This window comes from Gekko japonicus, unplaced genomic scaffold (assembly GCF_001447785.1).
Source record: "Gekko japonicus isolate JY-2015 unplaced genomic scaffold, Gekko_japonicus_V1.1 scaffold799, whole genome shotgun sequence".
Classification (NCBI taxonomy): Eukaryota; Metazoa; Chordata; class Lepidosauria; order Squamata; family Gekkonidae; genus Gekko; species Gekko japonicus.
The window spans coordinates 139,885-151,541 of record NW_015170297.1 but is presented as its reverse complement, the minus strand read 5'-3'; positions in this window follow the sequence as shown (position 1 = coordinate 151,541).

Below are 11,657 nucleotides of genomic sequence, written 5' to 3'. Positions count from 1 at the left end.
TTAAAGCTGTCCATTCCCACATCTGTCACTGCATTCTCCAGCAACAAATCCCACGTTTTAATCAATATTAAATCAAGTAACATTAATATTAATATCAAATTAATCAATAAAGAGAGATTGCCTTTTGTCCAACCTGGAACTACTGCCCATCAGCTTCATTGGATGCCCTCAATTTCTAGTTCTTTGGATGAGTGAGAAAAAGGGCTCTTGTCAACTCTCCACCCTGTAAATAATTTTATAAAACTCTGTCATGTGTCCTCTCAGCTGTCTCTTCTCTAACCTGAAAAGTCCCAGACTTCTCAGCCTCTCCTCATAGGGAAGGTACTCCAACTCCTAAATCATCTTGTTTGCCCTCTTCTGTCCTATTTCCAGCTCTACAATGTATTTTTTGAGATATGGTAACCAGAACTACACAGAGGCCGTACCATAGTTCTGTACGGGGGTATTATAATATTGACCATTTTGTTTTCAGCCCCTTTCATAATAATCTCCAGCATAGAATTGTCTGTCTTCACAGCTGCAACACATTGAGTCAGTACTTCCATTGAGCTATTCACTATGACACCCACAATCTTTTCCCCTCTCAGTCTCAGCAAGTTCAGACCCCATTAGCCTATACCTGAAGTTCATTTATCCATGGGGAACATAATTGCTGTGTGCAGATCAAAATATTATGTATTTGTGAGGTTCCAAGAACACAAAAGCACATATTTGTGGTTCAATGTTTGTTTGTGTGTGGGACCTTAAATACAGGCAGGAAACGAAAGTATGTCTGGTCATTCAGTGAAAAGCACTCAAAAAAAATATGCATCCCTAAAACTCTCAAGTGCATGACATGAATCAGCCAGGAAGTCGGAAAGGCATATATGATACAATATAGAAAATTTATACAACCAAGTCACTGTGAAGCCCTTCCACCTCTGACCCAAATGTGGAGTGGAACAAAAACCACCAGCACCTAATGTTTCTTCTTCCCCAAAATTCCACTTTGTTCTAAATAGAATAGTAATCTCTTTCCTCTTTAGAAACTCCCAATGTAAAAAGAAGAAGTTTAAATACCTTCTCAAGGCAGAAGAAGCTGCAAAGATTTACTTGTGGGGGTATTGGAGGAACAGGAAGCATACTTTATTTTCACTTCCCTCTGAAGGACCAGGGTATCTGACAATATCCACAAACAAAATCTTTTTCAAATGGACTTTTATTTTTTCTGCAACAGTTTCATGATTATTTGATACACACTGCAGATCTGTTCTGCTAGCCTTCGTGCTCTCCTTCAGCATCGAGAATATTCCCCCGTAGCTAGAGGTTAGCAGTAACCCATCCTGTTCCCTACTTATCCTGCTTACTTGTGAATTCATATCAGCACATAATGGATGGAAGAATGGCACTGAGTGGGGCTACAATCTTAGAGGCATAAGAGCAGAGCAGAAAGCTGCACACACAACATCATCCTCTTATAGATTTGACAGTGCAAATGCTACCTAGCTCATAGGAAGAGCCAGCAAGGGCGAGAGGTTCAGGCCTCCTCTACACACAACATCTCTTACAAACCGCTAGAGCTGATCAGTGTAATGTGATGGGGAGAGTGAAGCCCTTCCCACGTCAATCAATCCCCTCTTAGAGAGGTAGAAGCTGAGACTGTTTATTAGTTTTCTCCCTCCTCGGCGAGGGTTGCTGTCTGCGGGTGGAAAATCCCTGGAGATCTGGAGGTAAAACCTGGGGAAGGTGGGGTTTAAGGAGGGGAGGGACGTCAGTGGGGTATAATGCCACATCATCCATACTCCAAAGCAGCCATTTGCTCCAGGGAACTGGTCCCTGTTGTCTGGGGATGGTTTGTAATTCTGGGAGATCCCCAGGCCCCACCTGGAGGTTGGCAACAAAAGTGAGATGCACGGATGAAGTGAATACCAAAAGGGGGGGGGAATCCTCCATATAATTAGACCTCAAACATACTCAAAGACACTAAATATAATGCTTACAAATTATTTGCGTCATCAGCAATAAAGCACACAAAACCATCTCAATACAAACCTTGAAATTCATATAAATAGTGCAAGAAGGGAAAGATCCAAGTTCATGAGTCACAGAACCAAGGATTCAAATGTAAATTGCAAATTCAAAAGTCCATTCAATCCACCAATAGTACTTCAGGTAAGCAGAATCCTCTGTTCCTGGAGACTTAAACTTCTGTTCATATAGCAGTTCTGCAAGTTGAGTTCCAGCCCCGCTCCTCACCACTTCTCTGGCTAACTATTTACACATAGTATGCTAGAATGCTTTTCTTTATTTGGTACCACACTGGTTTGAATCTAGAGTAATGTTGGCAACCTCCAGGTGGGGCTTGGAGATCCCCCGGAATTATGGCCTCCCTCTCCAAACCCAGCCCCTCCCAGTTCTCCAGAAATTTCCCAGTCTGGAGTGGTGGAACATGTGTCCAGGTGAAAGCTGTGATATGGTTCTCCTGAACTGAGGGATGGATCACTGCCACTGGGTCTCCCATTCACCCACCCACAGCCCCAATTTCCTGCACATGAAGAACTGAAGAATGGGAGAGGAAAAGGGCCTCCACAAAGTAATACTCTAAAGATCATAGACAATAGGGATGGTAGCCTAACAGCAGCCTGAAGGGACATCACATTCTCGCCAAACTCCACCCTCCCTAGGCACTGCCCCCCAAATCTCCCAGTGCCGGGAACGCTAACTGTCGCCCAAAGAGAATCCATTAGATCCTAAAGTGCCACCTTGCCACTGTTGGACAAGTAGAATAGTACGTGTTGTTAGAAGAGGAAATAATAATTTCTGCCAGTGCCCTGTCCCACTGAAAGATCCACACTTTGCCCCTCATGCTGATCGCCAAGATCTGTCGACCAGTCTGGCAGTATGGAATTCAGGAGGCCCAAGTCACCTTGAGGACTTGTGAAGCTGGAATTGTGCTCCATTCTGCAAATGGAGAAGTAGAAGTAGTAGTAGTAGTAGTAGTAGTAAATCTATTATTCATGGCCATTGGCCTTCACAATTAAAACATAGTGCAAATGCATTTTAGTTTATTTTACTTGGAGTGCACTTCTGCACTGCAACCACTAGGGGCAGAGCAGAGCAAGCTCTGTCTTCCTGGTACTCTTTGCTGCCTTTTTTAGCAGTGACTCCCCCCCCCTTTTTTTAGAAACTACAATGAGACTGAAGCAAATATGAGAAGGAATTAGGCTGGAAAAGAGGGGGAGGAGGAACAAACACAAAGAATTAAAATGTGGGGGAGAGATAAATGAATGCTTACCAGGTTCTTTGATGGGCTTAGCAGCATCTCATATTTGCCTCATCCTTTTTAAGGAGACAACAGCAGGAGGGGAGGGGAGGTGAAGATAGAGCTGGAGCTAGTTGGATTTCAGCATCCAGGGACTAGAATCAGTTTTCTGAAGTTGCAAGTGCGGTAAGACAACACCATCTGGAGACGCGCATCAGCTGACTCCTCTTCCTGAAGGATAAAACTGACTTTCCATATCTCCCCACTTTTCCTTCTTCCATTAAGTATCTTCACATTATTGTGTGTTTGTTTTATTTTGTTTTGTGCAAGTAGAAATATTTTTAAAGGGGTCCCTCCCCCCCCCCAGTTTAGTGCTTTTTTTGAGAGAGACTGCTATCTCACTGTATTCAATTGGGTTTATTCCCCGGTAACTTGTGCCTCGCCTCTGTTTCCCTGATAGTGCATTTCAGTGTCCTGGCTAGGTCCCTTGGTTTGGGAGTCTTCCTGATTCTCCTTCCTCCTGTTTTATTTTATTTTTTCCGTCTTTTGCACCATGTACCATTGTGAGGTGCACTGTGTAAAGTATAAATTAAGTAAAATCTATTCTTTAAACATCCTGTCCTTTTTCCTTTAAAGTTTCTTATCTAATGAAGAATGATTACTCTGTTCAGGGTATCAGGAAGCCAAGTGATTTGTTTTGTTATGATATGTGTTTTACATCTAGGGTTGCCAACTCCAGGTTGGGAAATTCCTGGATAAATTGTGGGTGTTGCCTAGGGAGGGTGGGGCTTGGGGAGGGGGGGGACCATATAGTCAACCCTCCAAAGCAGCCATTTTCTCCAGGAGGACTAATCTCTGTGGTCTGCAGATTGACTGCAATTACAGGAGCTCTCTAGGCTCCACCTAGAGGTTGGCAACCTTATTTCCATCAGGGTCATATGGGCAGGCCCAGATGGGATTTTTGTCCAGGAGTTCATGGTGACTCTTGTTTGCCTTGCTCTTGACCCCTAGGAACAAAACTGGAAGGGGGGGCTGAATGGGTCACAGCGGGATAGGGAAGCTAGGACAGGCCCGTTCTGCCTGCTTCCCTCTACTGGAGGTACTTAGCCCAATCTAGCCCAATGTCTTAAATTGTCTTTGCAGAACAGGACTGTAATCCCTTTAAGTAAATTGGGACTCCCTAACCTCAGTTCTTATTAGGATCACCAGCCCCCTGCTAAGGCAGGGGATCCCCGGCTGCCCATGGGTGCTTCCCTGCCACCTCTCAGCTGGCCAGCAAAGAACACATGGCAAGAAACTGGAGCAGGGGGTCAGCAGTGTCCTGATGTGGTGAAGTCCACTCCTGGTGTGCCCCGAGACAATGCCAGTTTGTCTCTGAGGAATGCTTTGGCATTTGAGGGAAACTCTCTGGCCAGGAGGCATGGGCTGGGATGTCACCAGTATGCAGATGACACCCAGCTCTACCTGCTGTTGGGTGGCCAGTCCGACTCCAAACCAAAAGATCTGGACCAGGCGTTACAAGCCGTGGCTGGTTGGCTTAGGCTGAGTCAACTGAAATTGAATCCAATGAAGACGGAGGTCCTGTGCCTGAGCTGGGGCGGTCTGAGGGTACGGATCCCACTCCCAGCCTTCGATGAGGTTAGGAGTCTGGGAGTGCTCCTGGATGCCTCCTTAACTATGGAGGCCCAGGTAGCAGCCACTGCCAAATCAGCCTTCTACCATCTTTGGCTGATGAGGCAGTTGGTTCTCTTCCTTGAACACGACATGGCAACAATGATCCAAAGGATGGTCACCTTGAGATGAGACTACTGTAATGCTCTCTACATGGGGCTGCCCTTGTCACAAATTCGGAAGCTGCAGCTGGTGCAAAATGCCGCAGCCAGGCTTCTGATGGAATTCTCTATATGGGAGCACATTCAGCCTGTGCTAAGACACAAGGTGCTGGTTCTTACCTTTAAAGCCCTTTATGGTCAGGGGCCTACATACCTGAGGGTCCACCTTTCCCCTAAGAGCAGTGTGATCAAGGGCTCAAAACCGACTGGCCTTCCCAGGCCTTAAGGAGGCCAGGCTGTCTACAACCAGAGCCAGGGCTTTCTTGGTGGCAGCTCCACGCTGGTGGAATGAGGTCCCAGAAGAGACCAGGGCCCTGTGTGACCTCTTACAGTTCTGTACGGCCTGTAAAATGAAATTCTTCCACCAGGCCTTTGGGAGCCACCACCATCATCAATAGCTCACAACTAACAGCTGAATGATAGAGAGAGCCCTGCCCCCCCCCCCCCGGAATCTCCATCAACAGCCTAAGCCAGCAGCCTAAAAGAGAAATAAAAGTAAAATCTAGTAGCTGACTGTGAGGAGAGAGCATCGACCACTGGTTGCCCTCATTAAACTAATAACAACTACTAGCACTTCACTAGGTCAGTTGGATGAGATGGTTTTAGAATTGTTTTAATTGTAAATTATGTTTTATTGTATTTTATCTGTTTATTCCTATGTAAGCCACCTTGAACCGGTCTTGGCTGGGAGGGTGGGGTAGAAATTCAACAAACAAACAAACCATAGAGTTTTGCCCAGGGGTCATTTCCTGCAGGAGCGCACAGGAGCGGAGCTCCAGCAGTAAGGAGCCCAGGGGGGCGGCACATGCAACAAGCCCTGCCCCCTTCTCCCAGCAGCCCTCAGTCGGACCACGAGGAGCAAGAAGCAGCCAGGTAAGTTACAGAGCCCTTCAGGTACAAGCTCTCCTTCCTCTGTGAGGACAGATCTGCACATTACCCCCACCCCAATAGCTAGCAATCCAAAACAGTTCAGTGGAGCCTGAGCGGTGGGTGTTGCCTTCTGACACATTTCCGGTGATGTCAGGGGGTGTGGCATATGCAAATAAGTTATGCTAATATGTTCTACTAATGAGCTCCTGCACCACTTTTTCTACGAAATGACCCCTGGTTTTGCCCATTTTTTTTTAATTTCCCAAACTTTGTATCCTGCCTTTCTGCCCTTACAAAGGCCACCGAGGCGGCTAACGATTGTGTGCATGATAAAATCACATGCATGACAAAAAAAATATCACATTATAAAACCACTGAATGCAACCCAACGCCCAAATACACGTAAGTAAAACAATGGGGGGGGGGGGACCAGAGTTAAAATACATACAAAAAAACATTAAAAAAAAAACATTGGTTAGGAAGGGGGAATCAATGCCAGCTAAAACACAGACGCCTTCACCCGCTGGCGGAAAACAGCAACAGAAGGAAATCTGAATCTCTCCCTCAGTGACATGTTGATGTCACTTCCAGGTGTCCGGGGAGAGGTGCCACGGTGTCGCTGGAGATATCATGAGGTCCCAGGCAACCCCCACCCCCCCCGTAAGGTAAGTCTCCTGCCCCTAGCCAGGTGGGACCTGCCCACCCTGGTTCTTGTCCTCTCTTTCCCAGAAAGTGCATTCATTTGCTTCAAATTCTGTACGGTTTCTCTGCCTGCTTTTAAGGGGTGGGGGTGGGGACAGGAGCTAAAAATAAGCCAATCCTTCCCTGACCTCCCAGCAAAACCCCCACTCTCAATTAATAGTGAAAATCTGACTAAAAGCAATAATTGTGCCCACAGATTGTCAGGCCGCTGTCTCATCATGAGTGATGAGAAGCGTTTTGCTAAACCAGTGGAAGTTATGATTACCCACGATGCCGAGGCACACAACAAGGCATGTTTAGAAGCAAGAGATCACCAGAGCATGTTCAATGAATTATTGCAAATATATCTACAGGCACAGCTCACCCTCCATGTATTATTGAGAATATCTAAAGGCATAAATCATGCTGCGGCTTTTTGAAGGGCACAGGAACATGGTCTGTGATCCCTAAAGATATTTATTCGTAGATAACCTTTTTCCTCCCCCCCCCCCTTGGTTCTTCCTCTTCCTTGCAAATTTCCTCTTTATATTCCTTTGTCTTTCCAGCTAAACACATCTGTTGCCAGAGAAGGGGGGGGGACACACACACCAAAGCTGAACGATGACAAGTAGATTGGAAACGTGAAAGCTGTTGAAACTTGGGACTGAGGGGGTAGATGTGTGTCTAAGCTGTACCATGTCAGAGCTCACAGGACTCAGTGTTCTTTCATAAACCCCCACCCACCCACCCACCCACCCCCGTGCCTGCTTGAAGAAAACAATCACAACAGGGAAGACCCTGGGCTAGAACTAGGATTGCCAGGTGCCTGCTTATGGCAGCCAAATTCCTGACCGTTTTGGCCAAAGTCTGTTGATGCTCAGATGGAAACAGGCCAGGCAAAAGGCGGGATCAGCCGTCTGAAGTCCCAGTGAGATGATGTCACTTCCGGTACAACCCAGCCGTGACAGCAATGTGCCAGGGCAATGTTCTAGCACTCATCCCAAAACTCTTTGATTTCTCTCCACTGCTATGATGGAGACAGGTCACATTCTGCCCCGATACCAGAGAGCCAGTTTGGTGTCGTGGTTAAGGGTGCGGACTCTAATCTGGGAGAACCGGGTTTGATTCCTGTTATGTAGTGGGTTGCCGCATGGATAAACGAGCGACGACGACATGGTGCATGGCACGCTTTATTTGGTACACAACAAGAACAAGGAACAAACGGCCGGCAGGCCAACTATATACATACCTGGGGACACACCCCTGGTCACCATTGGTTCCCCAGTGGAGGGACTAGGAGGCTAGTCCCTATTGTTCTTCCAGAGCCAAGCTCTGGCTGTTCGCTGGCCCCCGGTGGTGGTCAGCATACACAACAATTCCCCCCCCCTCCACTTGCACCTGCTGATATGACCTTGGGTCAGTCACACGCTCTGGCACAGCTGTCCTTGAAAAAGAGCAGTTTGTGTCAAGAGTTCTCTCAGCCCCGCCCACCTCACAGGGTGTCTGTTGTGGGGAGGGGAAGGGACAGGAGTTTGTAAGCCGCTCTGAGACTCCAAGTGAAGGGCGGGGTATAAATCCAATCTCTTCTCTCTTCTTCTTCTTCATACCTGAACATCTTTGGAGGCCCAGTTTTAGGTGCCCCTGCCTTCTGAGGTTAGGCAGGTGACAACCTAGGAGAGTCCTTCTTGGGCATGGGACCACCGCTCTGGAACTCTCTCCCCAGGGAGGTTTGCCGGCCTCCTGTTTTTGTCTCCTGCCAATGAGCGAAGGCTTTTCTGGTGTTTCATTTGGCATTCCCTCAGCGATCCCTCCTTCCTAACCACTCTTTTAACTAAAGTTTTTATGTTTTGTATGTATTTTAACTCTGTTTCTTAAATTAATTATATGTTGGGGGTTATTTATTATATATCCCATATCTTTTATGTATTTATTTATTTTAACTTGCCCTTTTTATCTGTATTTATTGTGACTGGTCCTATGACCGTAATAAACTTTTGACTATTGACTTTGACATATATGTTTTAAATTGTTGCCTCAGAGGCCCTTTTAAGGGCAGAAAGGCAGGATACAAATTTTGTAATAATAATTAAAAAATAACATCGGCCCACCTGGACTAGAGCATCATTCCATGCTTAGATTTCTCAGGAAGTATGAAGTGGGGCTTTTTGGAACAGAAAACATACTACCTGTTATGTCTTAAGTTAATAAAGCATTGTTTAGCTTAAGCATAAGTTCTAGTAAAACAAGCGGTGTTTGAGTTAAAGAACTGGCCAATCAGAGAAGCCTATGTTTTTTGAACTTCCGGTCTGTGGCTCGGCGATGGCGGAGACTCTCCCCTGATGCTGGGGAGGCATTCCGCGCTCTAGGGGTGTTGGGAGGGGTGCCACCTCAAGTGACACCCCCAGGTGAGTCTCAGTGAGAGGCTCCGAGCCGGGGGCGCGTTAGGGGGCGACCTCTTCGATGGCGCAATGCCGGAGAATTGAGGCGCTCCTTTTTGCCCCAATCGCCCCCCCCATGAGGCTCGGTTTTTACCGAGCATAGCTGATGCCAGCCGGGACAAGCAAGAAGGTCAGCGAATGAATCGAAGTTAACAGAGATCTGTGTCCAGATCGCCAATGAATTGGAGGAAGAACCAAGCGATTAAGCATTAAAAGTGAGTTACCCCCCCCCTTACCTAAGCGGCGTCGGGAGAAATCCCAGACGTAAACAAACTGGACTGCCTCTCAGAAAGAAGGGGGGGAGGTAAAAAGCTAAAGCACTCAAGTGTGTCAGAGACTTAACCGTACAAGCGAAAAAGTTTGCACTTGATAAAAGGAAAGCGAAAAAGGTTCTCTTTAGTGTAAACAAAGCGAGAAAATGCCTGGGGCTCGAGGAAGAGGATCGAAAGTTACCCGGGGTGGTCAGAGTCCTCGAGTTGATGAAGGAGATGTATTCTCCACATTGTCTGAGTTGCTCCGCCCCATAAATGAACGGCTCGATGGTCTTAACCAATTAATGGCTGCTTCAAACCTTAGTATGGCGAAACAGCAACAGCAGATTGCTGAGCTGCTGAAAAAATCGTCCCAAACTGAGGAAAAACTTAAAGAAACAGCACACGATGCGAAAAAAACCAAAAAGAAGGTTGGTTTATTAGAACAAAGACAAGATCTTCACGATAGACGGCTGTTGAATCTGCAGATGGAGAAATCAAACAAAATTCTCAGGTTCCAAGGGGTTGCTGAGTCAGCCGGAGAAAACTTGAAAGAACTGGCATCCAATCTAATCGCTTCAGCGCTCGGCAGTTCAGCGACAGAAGCAGCGGCGGAGATAGAGGCGGTTTACCGCGCCTACTCCAATCAAATAAACCAAATTTCTTACACCTGGCTCTACCCCGAAGGGGTGCTGTTTAAATATAAAGATAAAAGAGAAAAGATTGATTCGGTTTTTAAAGCAGAAAAATGGTTGAAGCAATTCTTTGGAATGAAAGAAGACGGGCAACCAGAAGAGGGCGCAGCAGCGAGTTTAGAAGAAGAGGACGAAGATCCAACAGGAGCAGAAGGAGCCGTGGCCAGAGAAACATATGATCTACGACTAAGAGTTCACAAGTAGCTCTCAAAGTCTCAAAGATTATGACTGAAGAAGATATGAGACTTTGTACACACTGAGAAGCTAGCAGTCTATTACTAAAATTGGACTTACTAACTCCTAAATTCATTGTTTTAAACGAAAAGCTATGTGTTTTTTATGACTAACTGAATACTAACTGTATTTGACCTTCCTTTCTTGGGTTTTTAGTTATAGTGTGGGTTTTCAGTTACTGTCCTGTCTCCTGGGGTTTTTTATTTTTTTCCCCTTCCCAGTTTTTCTTTCTTCCCTCTTTCTTATGTAGTTGTGTAGTTGTAACAAAAAAACCAATAAAACTACCCTGGTTTCAGGGGATTAAAAACAAGAGAAGCCTATGTTTTCGGCGGGAACCCCTCTCATAGGTTCCAAGCCCTGTATTTCTATTGGTTGTTATCTGTTTGTTGGGTGTGGTTTACCCCTGTTCAAATCATATATAAGTCAGCCTGGTTCTAAGCTGTTTTGTCGTGTTGTTATGAGCTGAATGAACATGAATCACTTGTTTAAGAGCTGCCTCGATCTCTGTTCGTAATACTACACTATGGAGCAAAGTTGCCCTGACACCTTCCTCCACCCTGCGAAGTGATGCAGCAACTTCTGACGCACGGCTGGTTTCTCCCCAGGGCCATTCCCAGGTTTTGAGGGGCCCTGGACAGACAGTCCCCAAGGCCCCCTCCCCTCCTCTGCCCACCACCAAGCCCGTATGCCCTTCCAACCACCTGCACGCCTCCCACCAGCCTGTGTCTCCCTCCCCTTACTGCTCACAAGCCCTCCCACCATTCATGCTCACTGCCGCAGCACAGGTGGTCGCTGCAGCACCAGCAAATGAGTGGGCAAGGGGGCAGGGCTGCCAACTGTGGGTGGGGGAATTGTTGGAGTGACTGACACAGCATGCCTAGACATTGGGGGGGGGGGGTGCTACATCACTATATACAGGTTCTATATACAGAGCCCCAGTAATGATAGGTTCTCTTCAGGATTCTAGCGCTCCCATTGGTTCTCTCTAGGATCTGCGGGGGCTATTGTTCTAGACCCAAAGGTCCATGAGTCCTGTAGACTGCATGGCCTGGCGCACGCAGTCATGGCCATCTTAATACATAACATGAACTGATCTCTGTCACCCTGCCAGGAACCCTGGGCCCCGGTGGGTATACTGGCACCAGCCCTGTTTTTTCTTTCCTCTTCATCCTCACTACCTGTCCCTTCCGATGCTCCCTCTAAGCTGTGGAGTTGTGAGCAAATATTCTACTTTGTGAGCTACTGGCAAAAAAGTTGTGAGCGAGCGATTGGGCTACTGCAAGAAGAAGAAGAAGAAGAAGAAGAAGAAGAAGAAGAAGAAGAAGAAGAAGAAGAAGAAGAAGAAGAAGAAGAAGAAGAGATTGGCTTTATACCCCGCCCTTCACTACCCAAAGGTGTCTCAGAGCGGCTTACAG